Raw genomic sequence first — 19886 nt, 5'->3', positions numbered from 1 at the left:
AAAGATCAATTTGTGGCCCTTAGAAATCAGATAGTAAGTCCTCTCAGCATCAAGGGAGAGTATGTAGAAGATATCTAATGCTATGATCAAAGTCTTCTCAAAGAGAAAACTCCAGTTCCACTACTCTGTTCATAGAAATTAAATTTCAAACTTTCATGCATAATTGTTAGAATGCATGGTTATAACAATTATTTTCTTTCCTAGCTTGTTAGTATTCTTTTAAATTCCTCAATTTTTTGTTTACCAAGGCATGCAATCATGCTAAAACTACTATATAGGACTCCAAATCTATATTTTGATCTATGTGTTAGGGAGTAGTTTTAACAATTTCCTTCTTGAATAAATGTATTGGTTGAACAACAATTGTTGTTGGAATAGAATATTAGTTTTTCTCTATGGTAAAATAGAGCCTCTCTTGTTCTCAATATTATTTTTTATTGTGTTGTTGTTGTTCTTTCAATCCTACAAGTTCCTTGTATAAGCCACCGTCTATCTCACTTACTACACTGGCATCATTTTTTTTTCTCCAATGATATAAGTTGCATCACCATATGGTACTCAAAATAAGATAAGATTTTTGGAAATATTGTGTTGAAGTATTCTCTCAATAATGTGGGCCCTCAATATTGTTGCCAATTTTTTGTTTGAACTATTTGTGGTTTCCTCAACATCAATTGTAATAGACTCTATCTCTTTAATTTTATTTGCAATTTTATTATTTAGCAGTTCCTGTGAATCTTCATTTCCACTAATTAAGCCTATAAGATTTTTCCATAGGAGGCTTGTATTGTTTCTAAGTTTCTAACATTGTTGGATGCTGAGGAAATAGAAAATGGTAGAAAAGTTTGAGTTGTTGGTTTCTCCAATACTGGAAAACAACATGGAAATGGGGGATGTCACACAAGTTGAGAATGCACATGTATGATAGGGGTTGAAGGTCAAAGTCCAAATTGTGCCTTATGTTGGCAATCGCTGGTGTGTTTCCTTACTATCCAAAAGTGGGACTTTTAATTTATTTTTGTTGAATCGTACAACCCTAAATGATTGATAAGATAATGCTTTGCATTCCATTCCATAAGGACATCAGATTTTAGTTATATATTTTTATATTTAGAAAGACTATGGATGACATATTCAGCCTAGTAATGATACTACCTATCTCCACATGTGATTCTACTTTACAATGCCCTATAGTAAAACCAATACTATTTGCAAGTGATTAAATAAATGTCCATGCTTGTTTTAATGGCAATTTTCCATTTCAAAATGTTTGTATATTGAATGGAAAATGGTCCTTTTGGATGAACTTTTAGTTTAGGAAATTATAATTTTACATAATTCCTACTCACTTTCCATATTTGAGGTGCCTTTTAAGTACAACGATTTGTTAGATGGGGTGAGTGTTTTACAAAGTAAGAGATTAAATATAGTAGTTGCGAGGAAAGATATATAATGGAGGATTTGAAGTGTGAATTGATTTTATTTTTTATAAATGTACATTGGTTCTATTAGGGTAAATGGTCAATGTCAAAATACAATACATAATTAGTGTGATCAATTTTAAGTATAGAATTAGTGAGAAGTGTTGAGATAAAAACTATTGATTATGAGTGGATCTAATTCATAGAAATTTCTAATTAATTTTATTTTCTATCATTTTTTTAAAAAGATAATTAGAATATTAAAAAATTTATACTTAAAATTTTTATTTTTGCTTGATGAAATAATAGTCATATTTGTATGAGGGAAATAATTCTTTGAATGCTCTATCTAATATGAAAAAAAAAAAAACTATAAAGATCTTAATCAAATGGTAGTGTGTGTAAACTTATATTTCTTACAAATGTAAGATCAAGTAATGTCAATGTACAACTTCATAGACTCAATATTGTTAGAAGAACTTGTACAACTTCATTATATAGGAAGTATATTTAGAAATATAGTAGGATCACAATCTTATGAAATCATTTATTTAAATGAAACAAATCCATTTAAATTCCAACTTTTTCTTCTTTGTATCTCTTACTCATAATTTTTTTGTTAACAATTTTGTGAAATTACTTAAGGCTAGGTTTAACACTAATATTTCTTATGTACTATAGATGAAGTTAATGATACTCTTAGACATTAGTTATATGAATATTTCCTCTAACTATTCATTATATTAGGAACTACTAGCTTTACAACCCACTAGGCCCTAGATTGACAAAGGATGCTTGAATCATATAGGCAAAAATATATGGGGATGCGTATATAAGGAGTTCCACCATAATCTAAAAATAAAACATGAATAGTTGCATGACTCTAGATAAATTCTGGAATTTTTTTTCATGTTTTTCTATGTATTACCTCCAATTGTTCTCTTATAGAACTATTTTCTTTGGAATCTCTTGGGCCCTAGCTTGAAAAAGTATGCATGATTCATTTAGGGTGGTCAAATGAGGACCCTATATGAGAAAAGACTCATTAAGTGAGAGAATGGGTAGATAGATGGACTATAATCCAATAAAAAAGTGAGGGATAGTTATGAAAGATAGACAAAGAAGAAGTAATGGAGTGAGGGAGAGGAAAATCACAGGAGGGGAGAACTGAGAGTGAGATAAATAGGAAGAAAGGAGAGGAGGGGGAGATGAAGAGATAGAATAAGAAAGACATGTGAGGCAATTTATTAATAGATAGATAGAAATATAGATAAAGTAAATGAGATATAGATAAAGAGAGGTAAACAATAAATATAAGGGTAAGTTAAGATATATATATGAAAATAGATGAAGAGAGTTGGAGGGATAGGTTAAGATGGAGATATATAACAATAAAAAAGGAGAAATGGAGATATAGATATATAGGGTGAGATGGAGAGGAAGCAATAGATATGATAAGGTTCAACCAATTTTTAATGGCTAATTTCAAAAATCTTTTTTGTCCATTTTATATAAAAAATTATAGTTGGATAAGGAGATATGGGGAAGGGGGGGAGACAAGTAATATTTATAAGAAAAAGAGGGATAATATGAGATAGAAAGGTGTAAATATTGATAGAAATAAAAATAAGAGAGAGGGGGAGAGAGAGAGCTAGAGAAGGTGTGTGTCTATGTGTTTGAGCAAGATACATGTGAAGGGAGTGGAAGAGGAAGAAAAAATAAGAGGAGATATGAGAGGGAAAAGATGAAGAAGTAGAATGATAATGATATATGAAGTGATAGATGAATAAAAATATAGCTAGATATATATCTATATATAACATATCAAATATAAACATAGAAATTAGAATATATATAGAGGTTTAATACAAAGAGGGGGGATAATATGGAGATAGTGGGAGAGAAACGAGTGCCTATGTGTGTGAGTAAACAAGATATAAAGGTTGGGGTAGGGAGGTAAATGCAAAGACTTTGAATTAGAAAGAAATTTATTGATGTTGAAATAGAGAGAGATAGAGATCCATAAATATAGCATAGTATCAATATTTTATATCTATTTCACTAAAATGCACCCCTTAATAAAGATGGAAATGTTTTATCAAGCATTTTACTTGAACTACCAAAATTAAGTATAAATAGAAACAAAATAATAACTATTTAAGAACATTATAAAAGATATACATGGCTATTGGCTTAACCCTTGCACCCTTCAAAGGTGCAAGTGCTAGTTTATATTTAAATCTTCACAAACTTGTCAACATTTGAGATATTCAATCTCTACCATTTTTGGACTTGAATTTTATCTACTCTTAAATTGAACTATTATAAAAAAAATTGTGTGTCAAATTGTTTCTAATAGTCACTGTTGGCCCACCTCTTTTACTATGACTTTTAATTTCCAATATTTGTCTTAATTACATGGTGCTTCTTTCATCTATATCATTGCTCACTTGTATCTGAGAACCTTCAATGCAGGCATGCGATTGTTCTCAATAATTGATGACTCTTAGTGACATACATCTATTCATAGTCATTTCATTTTAATAGATATTTCTCCTAATGGAATCTTGTAAGATTCAAATAGTGTTTTTTCCAAATATTTGAACTTATATTTTGATTTTGAAATCTCTAAGAACACATTCACTCACATCCTTACATATTCTGATGAGAATGTTATGTGTTGTAATTTCCTAAAAAGTCATTCCTTTCAACTTACTATGACTCATCATATTATCACTACTATATATATGTATGTCATCCCATTGATTTATAATTGCTTCCAACATGAATGATTGTTATTTCATCTCTTCTCTTTTCTTGTTTGCAATATATTATCCTATATTTTGATTATATACTTTTTCTTCTCTAAAATTTACTAAAATTTCTTATCCCAAGAGTTTGTAGCTATCCATGTTGAAATTTGAGGATTTGATCCAAATATATATTAACATTTTAATATTAGTTATATATATCTTCCAAATGACAATAACCTTTTATTTATAATGAGCAAGGGCTAAGAAGAGACATGCAGCTTCATGTAACATGTCTATTCATTAATTTGACAATTAATATAATAATAAATATTTTATATATATATATATATATATATCACCATTATTATATTAAGTTTTCTCTTTTTATACACTTATATGTAATTATATCTCATATATAATTATATATAATCATAGGTTTATCCAACTGAAGCTATCAAACATCAACAATCTCTCTAATATTTATCAAATGATGTTATTTATAGAATATCGATGTATCTTAAAGTTAAATAAAGAATTGATAGCTTGAAATGAATCAGGCATCTATATATTATTTATGATTAAATTCAAAAAATAATTTTTAATTGAGGAGATATTATCTACAAGTTGATAAATTATGTTTACAACATAAGAGGGGAAGAAATAGAGTGTATGCTAATATAAATAGATTTGGAAGAGTGAGAGATACAAAGATGGATATAGAGACAAAGATAAAGTATGCAAGAAAAGATGTGGATGGAAAGAGATATAGAGGAGTGAGAAGGGAAAAGAGGGAGAAATTAAGAGATAGAAATACAAAATATAAGAAAAATAAAATAAAAATACAATAAAAAAATATGCTAGTATTTATGATGAAATAAATGTAAACCATAACTCTAAATTTTAGAGGGGAACACTTTCAAAAGATAAACTCTACACCCAAAGCTCCAAAACTTTATTGCTTCCACAATGTGTTAATTAGATAACTTCTCTTCAACTCAAACACTAAATAAGTTTGCCTACAAGAAACTATTGATCAAAAAATGGCTTCTAAATCTAGATAGACACAAAACATAAAAGATAGGAAACTTTATGTTTCAAATTATATTTTTATCCATCAGTAAGAGGCGAAAGCCAAGATTAATTATTGTTATGCGTTGTGGTAAATTATTATAATTTATTAACTTTGAGTAGATCTGAAGTCAAGGCCTCCCAAATAAGAGACTCACAATTTACCATTCTATTGTAGGCTATTCCATTTTTTTTTCCTCTTCTATTCGATTATCATATATTAATAAAATGATCATTGAAAAAAATGTATTGAAAAAATAATAATATGAGAAAAAAAGTGATTAAAAAATATCAAACAATTTACATTATCCAACAATTATCCTTAAGGTTAAATAAATTACAAAAATATAAATTTAATATTTAAATTGTAAAAATAAAGTAGTTTTAAAAAAAAATTAAGATAATGAAGAAAATGAAATCTAAATCAATTTTGAATATCAAACTAACATTTTAAAAAATCATATATAAAACTCAAAGAATATTTGATTTAATATTAACTAGCTATTTATCATTTTAAAATTAAATATACATTTTTGCAAACTAGGAAAAGTTATTGTTGAAAAGGAAAATAATTGGGAAGAAGGTAGATGACATTTCAGCACTTATAAGTGGTCACAATTGAATTTAGCAACATCCATGACAATTAAAAATAACTTTCAACTAACACTTGAGTCATATAAGGTACAAGGGAATAGTCAATACATAATTTGAGATTACGTGTATTCAATATTTTAAGATTATTTATTTTAAAGTATTTAAATAAGCATTAAAAAAAAAATCTATTAATATAAAATATTCATGCACATATAAACATTGTGTAAGTTAATATATTAATTTTTTAGTATATATCATTGTATTTTTGTATAATATTATGGTATATATGTTTTGTCACTTATTTTAACTAATGTTGTAATTTCTCCTTGTATAACTTAGAAGGAAAATGAAATTAAATAATTAGCATACATTGTTTAAGTAATGAGTTTGTTTAGAGAATTTTAGAATAATAAGTAACATTTGTGAATCTAGAATAAGTATAAATTTTAGGTGGTAATATTTGTCATGTTTTACCTTTTTTAATTAGAAATATCTATGTTTTGTATAATATCAAATTACTAACATTAATTTAATATCAATGCATTTGTTGTAGTCTTCAGAATGTAGTTCTGTAAATATACTATTTTGACATGAAATTGTTTGTTATTGTCAAATGCAAAGTGAAATATTATATTTATTGCTAATTACAAAAAAATTGCATACATTGAAAATAAATAAATAAAATTAGAAATCATTTTTTACTAAATTGTAGAAGACATTAAAGTGTAAACGATGAAGACCTCTTTTTCAAAGAGACACAAAGTAGATCTTCCCAATTTCTCTTTTTTCTTTAAATATATTTGATAGAAGCAATATGAGTATCTTTGATAACAAGAAATAGGTAGTAAAATTAAGTCATGAATGTGTTTGTGTGTGTGTGTGTGTGTGTGTGTGTGTGTGTGTGTGTGTGTGTGTGTGTGTGAGAGAGAGAGAGAGAGAGAGAGAGCTTTACACACACACACACAGACACACACACACACACACACACACACACACACACACACATATAATATATTATAATATATAATAGACACATATAAGAATATGTGTGTGTGTAGGCACAAACATATAATGAATCGACAAATACAAAATTTGATGTTTAGGTTTGTCATATTTTGAGTTCATAGATTTGATTAATGGTTGTGTAATCATTTATAGTTTGCAACCTTTTCAAAATATGTTTATAGATTGTTAGAAATATAAATAGTATTCCTTCTTTGTAGGTATATTTTGATATGAGAGTTTCAATAAATCCGTTTCCTTTGTTATTGTCTCATAAGGTTGTGGCCAAGGTATCGAATAAAATCTTCATTGCTCGATAATAAAAGTGTTTTCATTTTAGAAAGGATGATTTTTCTATGTAGTCCCTATCCATAGTATTTTTAAAATATTTTTTATTACTCAACTTTCATTCAAACACTGATTTAAGATAAGGTTTTGAAATCTCGCATCAATTTTTATTCTATTTATTATTCTAAAATTTTGTAAAATAATTTTTTATATTCAGTTATTTTAAAAGTGAAAAATATTCTTCATATCTATGCCAAAATCTTTCAACTACCAAAAGAGATAAAATGATTTTTCAGCTCCATTCATAGTCATTCAAAAAGGCCATAATGGCCACGAAGGTGGATGCAAGATTTTGGTTGGTATGGATATATGGACGCTTAACGAAGAAAAACCTTCAAAAATTCACCAAGTTTTCCCTCCGCACAAACTACATAGTTGATTACATCGACGTAGTGGACTACCTAAATGTATTGGAAATGATGAAGAATTGAAAATAATATTACTCTCTGATTTCTGGATAGGCTTTGCACGTTAGATTATAGTGGATCAAACCATATAGCATATCACTACAGATGGAGCTGGCCCACGAAACGTATGCGCAAAAAGAAAAGTTCAAAAGGATAAGAGGCCGCATGTCACGTATACATTGAATGAGACATACTTTACTTCAATCAAAATGAAATGATATGAATTCTGATTATTCAGGATAACCAAATCAACAAATACTATAGAAAACACAAATTTAAAAATAGGCTGAATATTAATAGCATCCATAAAAAAAGTATCTGCCACAATATATGATTAAGTTACGTACCAGGCAGTCATGCTTCTCTGATTAAATGTCTCAAAACATTGACACATATTCCTAAGTAAATCAATGGTTTTTTGGGGACTCGAAAGCAATATTACACAGCATTTATGACACAAATTCGATGTATAAACATGTATGTGTACAATTACTTTCTAGCACGCACATTCTCAAAATGTTTGATAATGCACGGTAGTTAATGCGGGTGGACGCCATAAGTTGATTCCACTAGAAACTCTACTGTATATCATTATCTTCTCACTATCAACAAATTTATGTCTCCGATATAAATGCCTTGATGGATGGCGTTATCATCTTCTGGTACCTTAGCCACAAATCATTTTTATTATTTGCATATTGTGTGATCGGTGCAACATTGTGCCCTTTGCACGTCGACCTATGTGCAATCAGACGGGCATTCATTAGCAGAAATCGCCCATTATTATTTTGATGTCCTTGATATGTCTTTCATTTTCATGATTATCAGTAGCATTTTTTTATCAGAATTGCTAATCAACCTTTCAATCATGAGAGGTTTCTAGCAACCCAACTTTCTTTTAGACACAGGTGGCCGACAGTATCGAATTTCGCACAGGATCTGCATTATCGACCGCACTTTCACTGAGTGGTCCACATTTCCTCTGCAAACACGAGCAAAAGTATCGTCGACAGTGGCTGCGATGGATTGAAACGGGTCCACCATGACATGATACCCGCAGCACTATCATGCCTTCTCCTCACCCGTCTTGTCTTGTCCGAAGACCCACTCAATACAAGATCCGAAATTTTGGCGGCACGGAAACTTAAGCTTGGGCCATTTTAGAAAACCGCATGCTTCATAGAGGATACCAGGGAACATCACGAATGGAATCCTAATAACTCTTGAGCTGATATACTCGTAACTCCACTACGCAGAAGTGCAAAGAATGTTAACAATATTAGGGTGTCTGAATTTAATTGGATGTTTCTACTAATTTAAAAAAGTTCCTTCGCATTATGGGAGATGTGATAAATAGACACTAGAAATCGGCACGTTCTAGGATATTGAACTTTTCGGTTCGCAAATCGTTATTTTCTGTAAAGTTAGGATTGAAAATGGTTGGAAGGTTGCTTGTATAATGCTTTGAGGCAAAAAGAAGAGTTAGATTTTACTATAGCCAAGTTTCCTGTGGGTGTCCAGATGCATATTTTGTTGATGATGTACATGCATATCATTACAAACCACCTTAAATACAAGAACGATAGTTGCAATTTAATTATTATGGCATTTATTTATTTAAATAACTATTATCCTTTCATAAGGCTGGTTAGGATGGTTAGGAATGGTAAATGGTAAAAAAATGAGAAGGATATTTGGTGAGACATAGGTTGACTATTGCATCTTGAATAATTATTTTTTAAATTGGAAAAAAGTTTGATAAATTGTGGGATTGTACACGTACATTTTTGAAGAGAGCTAATCAAGAACATTGCATAAACGAAAGAACGTTCTAACATAAAATTAGGATGAAATATCAAATATCTATTATTGCCTAAATTAATGTATGTTATTAAAAAAAATTGGTTTTAGACTCTTTCAAGTTTTGATGGTTAATATCTACATAGTGCAACCCACCACATCTTTCAAATATCCAACCTCAATTATTTAAATGTCCTCTATACTTCGATATTTGGGTAGCTTTCCAAAATTTAAGATTCTTGTAAGGAAGATATCGTAGAATATTTAAAGACAGATATTTGTAGCTTATATACATACATACATACATATATGTATATATATATATATATATATATATATATGTATGTATGTATGTATGTATGTATGTATATATGTATGTATGTATGTATGTATATATATATATATACATATATGTATGTATGTATGTATATAAGCTACAAATATCTGTCTTTAAATATTCTACGATATCTTCTTTACAAGAATCTTAAATTTTGGAAAGCTACCCAAATACCAAAGTATAGAGGACATTTAAATATTTGATACATGTATATATATAGATATATGTACACGTATATATCTATATACATGTACATGTATATATATACATATATATATATATACATATATATATATACATATATACATATATATATATATATATATATATATATATATATATACATGTACATGTATATATATATATATATATGTATATATATATATATATATGTATATGTATATATATATATATATATATATATATTTGTGTGTGTGTGCATATATTTATATATGTATATATACATATATAGACACATATATATGTACACACTACAGATATATGTATATATGGTAAAAAGTATAGAATGAGAGAATTGTATACATAGACAAGGCATAAATTATAGGAATGGTGGAATGGAATGATTGAGACCACCGCAAATAGATAACTTATGTAAACTCATGTGACCAATGTTTGAGAATAATTATGAAGTGTGTAGACTAGTTGTCTCAATAGGCAATGAGATATGTTTCCAACTTATATAAAAGGGTGAATTCTACCAAGTTGAGGATTTAATTACAATTAGTGAATCAACCTAAGAAGCATAGTCATCTAACTAGCTTGATAATAAAACTATTTGCTCTAACACTTCCCTTAATAGCAATTGAGATTGTAATATAGATAAATACAAGTAGTTTTATTTTCTAGGTTGTTTTATGTATGTCTATATTTCAAATAAAAATATTTAAGGAGAAAAACCACATGGGAAATATAAAGCCATTTCCAAAGGAGAAGTAATATAGATGATATAAAGTGTAAAAGTTGAGAAAACAAGAAGGTGGTATGATGAGTTGGTAAGGATTAATTAAGGTTATTACTTTATTAGAAAACTTTAGGATATTATTAAAACATATAAAAAAATAAAAGAGGGGAAGGATATGAATTATAGTATATGAAAGAGGATAAAATACCAAGTGAGAGGGAGTAGTTAAGTCATTTGACTAAGATTTGGGCATTACTTAAGGGAAACCCATTGTGTGTCTAGATTATAGGTACAACATAAACCTAAGAGTTCTCTAGAAATGGCTATGTTTTTATGTTATGAAGCATGTGTTTTATGTCATGGGAGCATGTAGGTTCTATTTAAGAACCCTATCATCCTAGAGTTCTTCTTGTCCATGTATGAAGCATATGACCTATAGTTATTCCTCTATGTATAACATTATCTTCCCACAAATAGAAATATCTCCATGTTCATAGATATTTTTTAGTTAATTATAATCAATTCATTAATTTTCTTGAGGTTAACATTGCAAAGGATCTTTTACTTGATTATCGGTACACAATAATAATTATAAAAAAATATTGGTCAATATACGTATGGCATAAATGTTGTATTAATATAGATTGAATGAATATTAAAATTAAATTGTGAAAGATCCTTTTCAATGGTATTATATAATTTATTCTTAGAAACACATTAAGTTGCATAAGGCTTCATTATCTTAATTTTAAATTATTTTTACATTACTGAAAAAGTGAATAACATTTGGTTTTAGAATGACCAACTAAAAAACATGTTCAAATTGATACGTTTAATTGATTTTTCTAACTTATGGCCATATTATTTTATTAAAATTTTATAATAAATCAAAATGTAAAATCTTTTAATTTTTTAGTATCCTAAATTACTTTTGGAAGATTTTAGTGGTTAAAAATTTGATCAAGATACATTATAGTTAAAAGTACGAGTAAAACCTAACCAAAAACTATGTACATGATATTTTCTCTATTGAGTTTAGGTGTCTCAAAAATAATAATATAGAGAAAGAATATGAACTTTAACACTCTAGTTCTAGGATTTTAATGAGAAATATATTATATAATTGTTAAAAAAATTCATCTATACATAATACCAAAGAAACCAAACTACAAATTTATATGGTTATAATTTTTTCTATAGTAAAAATAATAATTAGATTAAACTTACCAACAATTGAAACATTCTATACCTCAAGCCTACAAGAGGATTTCAACTCGCAAGGAATATTCTTAGGGTTGTGAAAGAAATGGTGAAGAGATGCCATTTCCAAAGGATGCCTTAACTTTGAATATGTTGTTCGAAGTATAGAAAAAAATATAGTATGATATCAATTAAAAATTTTCCTATCATGTACATTACCCAACCTTGGATTCTAAGTTTTTTCGACATATCTATATCACCCTCCTTATTGTGCATCTAGAGATTTTTTTCCAAATAGTAGAGTCTTTTGAAATTGAACATTTCAAATTGTAATTTTTTAAATTTTTATTCTTGGATATTACCCATTTTAGTGTTAAGGGGTTCCATACATCATTGATGTCTTGTTATGCATTAATTCAAAAAAATAAAATATTTATCATCAATTAAATTCATTTATATGAGGTCCCAAAATTTTTTATTTACACCTTCAATTATTCCAATTATTTATTAGGTCTTGTATACATAGATCATGTTTAAATATGAGTGGCATTTCCTATTTTTTCCAAATTGAAAATCAATTCTATGAAAATTTTAGATTCTTGCATATGTATATTGATTCTCATTTCAATTTTTGCCATTGAATCATTAGAATAGGGTGCCCCATAAGTCACATGGAGAAATAATGTGTCCCATACCTTGGAAGCTTCTCAATTCCACTTAATCGTGGTACAAATTTGAACTAGATAAAGGTTGTAGGTTTCGAGTAGGATATTCATGTCACTATTTTCATTCTTCTAGTTTTGATCTCATAAATGTATTAGGGAGATGTGAAGAAATTGTTACCTATATTATTTTTTAATGCATAACTAGTATTCTAGTAAGAATGCATGATCACAAGAATACATGAAGTATGGAATTGAATAAATAAATCAAAATATGCATCCAAGAACAAAGCATGGAATACAAGGAGTAAATTTTTGATCCAAGAATTAGTAAAGTATCCATGGCATTCCTATCTTAGATCCAAGGTCAAGAAAAATTTACAACTCTTGAAAAAATATTCATGGTAATTCTAACACCGACAAGGGCATACTATCTTATCAAGTCTCTACTATTAAACATAATATTTTCTTGTTCATTATTTCAACTCAATTTAGTTTTCGGCTTGATTCATAATTAGATGTTTGGATTTTTATTAAATCAAACCCCTCTTCCCAAATATTGTCACATTTCTATTCATGATTGAAAAAGATTAAAAAAAGAAGAAGAGAGATACAAATATACATAACAAAAAGTTAAAAATTCATTAGATTTTTTTTGGTCTCAAAAACCTCCTTGGCTCTATGATTAGCTTGGTGACTATATACTATCCTCGTCACCTCTTTTCATCAATTTCAAACTAGACTTTACATCACATGTTAGTTGCTACTTTTTGTTCCTAGTTACAAATTATGCTCTCTCTCTCTCTCTCTCTCTCTCTCTCTCTCTCTCTCTCTCTCTCTCTCTCTCTCTCTCTCTCTCTGCGCATGTGTGTGTGTGTGTGTGTGGGTGTGCATGCGTGTGTGCGTGCATGTGTACATATCATCCTACATTTTGCATTATCCTTCTCCTTCTCCTTCTCCAATTGCAGGAGGTGAGAGTTAGTAGTTGCAACATGCATAACCTTGACCCAAAAATAAATCAAGGTCATGAAATGGGACTCCATCTTGATCATTTTTTCCTTCTTCTTCTCTATCTTTATCTAGATATTCTTTAGCTCCACTTCCACCTACAAGAAATATGTCTTATCTAGTCTAGGGAGTGCAAATTTTTGATAGGGGGTTGAGGTGGAAGAAAAGCTATGGGCAAGATATGGGAGGAGGTAGAGTAATGGAAGAATTTGGGAGTTAATTGAGAGGTCATGGCTAGGATGGGGTTTTAGCATTAGCTAAATGGATTACATTGTTTTTTTCTAGTGGTCAACTCCATAGCACCTATTCTAAAAGTATAAAACACATGCTTGAAGGTTCCTAAGAGGCTTCTTTAGTTTTATCAAAGGACTTAGCTTAATCATTATCCTCCTCCTTAATTTAGTTAATTCTCCTAGTTTTTTATTTATGACAAGGTTGTTTCTTCCCCCCCCCCATCATTGGACTCAAAGGCCAGATCAACCTCCTCAATGCTTTGTTGTTTATTTTCCTTTTTCTATTTTCTCTTCCTACCTCTCATTGAGTCAATACTAATATTTCCAAGGTCCACCTCCATCTTAGGGTTAGATTTATCTAAAGACACCATGTGAGGACCTCTAGCTTTCTTACTACTAGAAGGAGGGGAAGATTAAAATACAATAGGAGAATTGGGTATGAAGGTAGTAACAACCAAAGGCGAAGAGTTACATATAAAGGGTTGAATTAGCATAATGTTCCTAGGTGAGCACATTTCTTTGTGGAAGTTATGCATTCTCAAATTCAAACCCTAGTGAAGGATATTGTAATTTTTCCCCTCAACAATATGTTTCCTCACATCCATAACTAAAGATTTGACATCCATTGAGAGGAAGAAATTGAAACAATTTTTCTCATGTGATAAGAAAACTAATTTAGCATAGGGAACTGGTAATAATAACTTACTTTTTGTCTCCCTTTGAGAGTGAGGTATTTTATTATTAGGAAGAACACATCACACTATGGGCTCGACAAGATCTCTTAGTTGAAATCACCATAGAAATGAATCGATACCTCACATTTTTTAAATTATTAATTTATAATAGTCTCATCCACTCACTTAGAAACCCTTCTCAACCTCTTTCGCTTTATGGATATGTTAGAAAACAAAGCCCACCAAGATAACTAAAGGGTGTGGGGAGAGTAAATCAATTATTGAATTAAAAAATTGTCAACATCTTTATTAATTATAAGACATGTAAAAAGTAGATGCAACAACCATATAAAGATAACTATACACAATAATACCATATTTGTTAACTAGGGACAACCTTGATGAGAATGATGCCCACAAGATGATGTAATAATATGAAATTTATTTGTGAATGAATGGACCCTATCATAAGTCAATAAAATACAATAAGTACATATGTGTCCCTTTTAGGAGACTTTGAATCCATGTCAAGAGTTTCTAACCTTGTTAGGAGTTGTGCCAACCCTATTAGGAGTTGAAGAGAAGTCAACTAGACCTAGTGTCCAAACAACTTCAATACTATCCTTACTAAATAATGGGTAAGAGCATAAACCTATGTCACCCTATTGTAATGGAAAATGCTAACAAAAGTATAATTGTTCACCTTTAATGACATAAAATTGCTATTATTATTTAGAATTTTAAATTGAAGTAAACTAATGAAATGTTTAGAAATGTAAAAAGTTTAGGATTACAATTTTTAATAATTATTTGGAATAAGGATTGATATATTTTGCTAATTTTTAGAGAAGATTTTGTAGTTGTTGAAAAATGTGGAAAATTAGGGGTCTAGTTCCTACCACAAAACTATAAGGAAATAAATGTATTCCCCTTTATCTATGACTATGTTATAGATAACATATATAGCTAGAACAATAAAAAATAATAATTGGCTTTAGACCTATATTTTCTCTTTTGTAATGATTCACAATTGAACTCACCTAAAATCGATAGTTTTCATCTCCCACCACATTTTTCAAAATAAATCTATTCTAACTAGAAGAAAAATTATACATTCTTGAGGAGGACTATTTCCTCTAACAACATATAATTTTAAAATTTTGTTGATATTATAAAATATTTTTTTCTTTCTCAAAATTGACATTTTTTTGAGTGTTAAAATATGAGTTTGTAGAATATTTTAATTACAATATACTATATCTAATTAGATCACTATAAACTCTATATGAGAATATTCTTGACTTTGAGCTCTATAAAATGGTGTTTATATGTTTTTAAAAAAAAATCATAAGAAATAGTAAGATTTATTGAAACATCAATTTTCTAGAATAATTTTATTTATTTAGTAATTGGATACAAACTAGTTTAAAACATTCATTTAATAAACATTTCGAATTGGAAAAGTGTGAGACCATATATTGTTAGTGTAGTTTTTTATTTTTCCTATTTTGCTAGGTTTTTCCTACATTTTTAATAATCTTGCTTAGGTTAATAAATCATGTCTTATTAGGTGAATGGTTGTGAGGTGTCAGCTTCCTACATGTGAGCATCCATTAACTATCTTGGGAAGATACTTTTCTATCTTTAGTCCAATAGATGGTTGCTCCTGATTGGTTGGTGTTGCCACCTCCTCCCTCTTCCTAGCCTATATAAGCATGCTACCTGGCTTGTATTTGTATCTCTTGTTTTTGCATCCTCTTAATGCTATTTTGCTTCCAGCATTTGCATTACTCTCTTGGAGACTAACTCTATGATGCTATTTTGATTTTGTATCATTTGCATTCATAGTTTAGATATTTACTCTTTGCACTAGTTTTCTAAGTTATTAATCTTTTCAGATTCCAACGTGGTATCAGAGCTTTTCTATGTGCAAAAGTAGATTTTAGTTTCCTTATTTGAGAGATTTGGGGGGGGGGGAATAAACTTTATTGTAGTTTTTTGAAAAACAAAGTATGCTCTTCTCTTGCATCTTTGGATGATCCTGAGAATTAGAAAAGTTTTGACAAAAATGATTTTTCTCTAGGGTTTCAATCTCAAATCTGACAACCAACTTGCATATTTGGAGGTTTCAATCAGTATTGCAGGTTTCAGCATGTCATTGATGGACTTAGGAAGTTGATCCAAAATTTGCATGTCATATTTGGTTGCTGGGGTCATTTCTTGATTTTTGGAGCCATTTTTTACTGTTAAAGGTGTTTGATTTACACTACAACAACATCTTTTGTACATCAACAAGGAAAATGCTTTCTGGATTTTGTTTGTAGCGCCAAAAAACCATCTGGGTATCTTTTAGATTTTGCATGTAATCTATATATTTTGCAGGATCTAGTGTGGAAAGCTACAGCAATACCCCTCTCTATTGGCAGTCGCAGATTTGAACACAATTTTTAAATGTCTCGTTCTTGCTCATACGAACTCCGATTTTGATGATTCTTATTATGAACTTGGCTATTTTTTTATGCTCTATCCACTAGTGTAGTTGTTTTTTGATTTTCATGCATGAATTCTTCAAAAATTGCAAATTCTCAGCCATGACTGTGCACAGTTCTTGTTTTGGAAACTTCGAAGGATCATAACTTTCTCATACAACCTCGTATCGAGGCAATTCTTTTTTTGAAAGTGCATGATTTTTCGAGTAGATCACAGTGGTGCTATTTGTTTCCTTGATTATTGTGCTCAAGTTTCACTTTTAGCATATGCTCTTCATGAGGGTTTGTAATGCATTGAAATCAAGACCACTAAGTATTTCTTTCTAGTGGTAGTTGTAAACGCACTAAAATAAAGTGCCAAATCATTTTTTTTTTTTGGGGGGGGGGGGCGGGGTTCTTTGATTGAGTAAAGAGGGGGGGCATTGTCGTGGCTGGGTTCTCTTCTTTCTAGCATTTCTTCTTTGAATTTCTTCATCATGGATCAAACAAATATGCCCATCCTAACTCCATACAATTACTTTGAGTGGAAATCACGCATGACAATTCACTTAAGGAAAGTTGGGTTAAATAGGATAACTATGGGACTTGAAACTGAACCTGCTAAAGATGAAGATAAGCCTAAGTGGTTTAACAAATGTGATGAGGCATTTGGAACATTGTGTTTGTCTGTTTCTCCTAACTTGCTATTTCACATTGAGTCTTTGGATACACCAAATGGAGTATGGACAAAGCTAGAAACACTATTTGGCACACAAGATTCAATGAGGGGTCATATGTTGGAAAATGAATTAATTAGTTTGAGTCCAGGCAATTTCAACACAATCCAAGATTTCTTCACCAAATTGAAATCACTAAGGCTGCAGTTAAAAAAATGTGGAATTGAAAAGAAAGATGAATAACTGATTCTTAGTATTCTCTCTAAGCTAAGTTCAGAATATTCTGTGTTTGTCTCTACCTTCTATGCTACTAAGAGTGCACTTGGTACTCAATTCACCATGCCATCTTTAGATAATTTTGCTGCCAATCTCACTCGAGAACAGGACAAGCTAATCCATATGGGCACTCTTAAGTCCTCTAAGTCACATGCCTTGGCTGCCAACCAAGGCACAAAAGAACAACAAGGACAAAGTAGTAACAACAATAGTAAGGATAAGAAACAAAAGAATAGTGAGGAGAAGAAGGATCAGATATTGATTTCTTCAAAAGCAACTATTGATACACCATCTTCCAAGGGTGATAAGCCTAAGAAAGAAAAGGTCAAATGTGCCTATTGTAAAAGACCTAGTCATGATGAAAATAAATGTTTGCAGAAATAACTTGATCACTTGACATACATTCTTGAGAAGAATAATATCAGTGTTCCTGAGTCTATCAAACAAAGTTCTAATGAAGGGTCTAACAAAGAAAAAGAAAACTGCAAGGGGAAAGGAAAGGGCAAGGCCCTTTTTGCAGTTGCTTCCTCATGATCCACTTGGGTTCTTGATTCGGGTGCTTCACACCACATGGCTTCATCTAAGAAAGAACTTGCATCCTTGGAGCTGTGTTCTATGCCTTCTATTTTGATGGGTGATAACACTCCTGTTGAGGTGTGTGGGAGAGGGTCTATTGATGTGGGGGTTGGCACATTCCATGATGTTCCTTGTGTACCCTCATTGTCAACTAATCTCCTATTGGTATACCAGATCACTCACGCAGGTTTAGGCAAGCGGGTTGAGTTCACTCCTGATTCAGTGGAGATATGTGAGTTGCACAATGATTCTACAGTTGCAGTTGGGAGAGCAGATCATCAGTCACGACTCTATATATTTTCTCACTTTGTTCCTGATCCTCCTCTGACTGTTTCACTCATTCACGCTAATGATGTGAGAAGATTATGGCATGAGCGATTTGGCCATCTTAACTTCCACTACTTGCATCAGCTTAACCAGCAGAGCATGGTCATAGGGTTGCCTTCTATTTTGACATTGGAGTCACTTGGAATACATGATAGATCTTCTAATGGGTCAGATTCATTTGAGCAGTCTTCTACCTCCACTTTTGATGCAGAGAGTGATTCAGAGGACTCACCTCCTTCCTCTCCTAGTCATCATTTACAGGTTGATGATTCTCCTCTAGATTCTCCATCTTCTGGTCCATTTTGGGCTAGACAGACCTTGCAGTTTGTAGGTGATTGGGTTGGGGATCCATCAGACACCAAGCAGACTCGTTCACAATTCAAGGATGCTCTACATATCTTCATTTCTACTACCTCAAATCCACAGTCCTTTCACGAGGCTTCTGGTATTTCTGAGTGGGATACAACTATGCAAGAAGAGTATAGTTCCTTGATGAGGAACCACACTTGGGATGTTGTCCCTTTTCCTAAGGGAAGAAAACTTGCTCGATGTAAGTGGATCAACTGGACAAAATTTGCAAGCTTTGTTGGAGGTGCGGGATGCTTCATCTTTTGGGGGGGGCCTCTTCGTCTCACTTGGAGTCCTAATTTTCTTTGGGGAGTCTCTTTTCTCTCTCTTTTGGGGGAATTTTATGTATATGGGTACCTCATCAGGCTTGACTTGCTGGGACCCATTTCTACATCCACCTAAGCTTCGCTTATGGGGGGCTGTTTGTGTAGTTTTTTATTTTTCCTATTTTGCTAGGTTTTTCTTACATTTTTAATAATCTTGCTTAGGTTAATAAAGCATGTCTTATTAGGTGAATGGTTGTGAGGTGTCACCTTCCTACATGTGAGCATCCATTAACTATCTTGGGAAGATACTTTGCTATCTTTAGTCCAATAGATGGTTGCTCCTCATTGGTTGGTGTTGCCACCTCCTCCCTCTTCCTAGCCTATATAAGCATGCTACCTGGCTTGTATTTGTATCTCTTATTTTTGCATCCTCTTAATGCTATTTTGCTTCCAGCATTTGCATTACTCTCTTGGTGACTAACTCTATGATGCTATTTTGATTTTGTATCATTTGCATTC

The 19886-nt window shown here is 30.8% G+C and overlaps 1 pseudogene; it reads left to right on the top strand.

Moving 5' to 3' along the window:
- LOC149553229 (GDT1-like protein 4) overlaps positions 1–8639 on the top strand; it is a 171023-nt pseudogene extending 162384 nt beyond the window's left edge.
- The last annotated feature ends 11247 nt before the right edge of the window (positions 8640–19886 follow it).

Source organism: Cupressus sempervirens, chromosome 6 (assembly GCF_028749045.1).
Source record: "Cupressus sempervirens isolate cs-2001-9-10 chromosome 6, ASM2874904v1, whole genome shotgun sequence".
NCBI lineage: Eukaryota > Viridiplantae > Streptophyta > Pinopsida > Cupressales > Cupressaceae > Cupressus > Cupressus sempervirens.
Note: the sequence above shows the minus strand (reverse complement) of the source record. Positions and strands in the feature narration are given on the sequence as shown.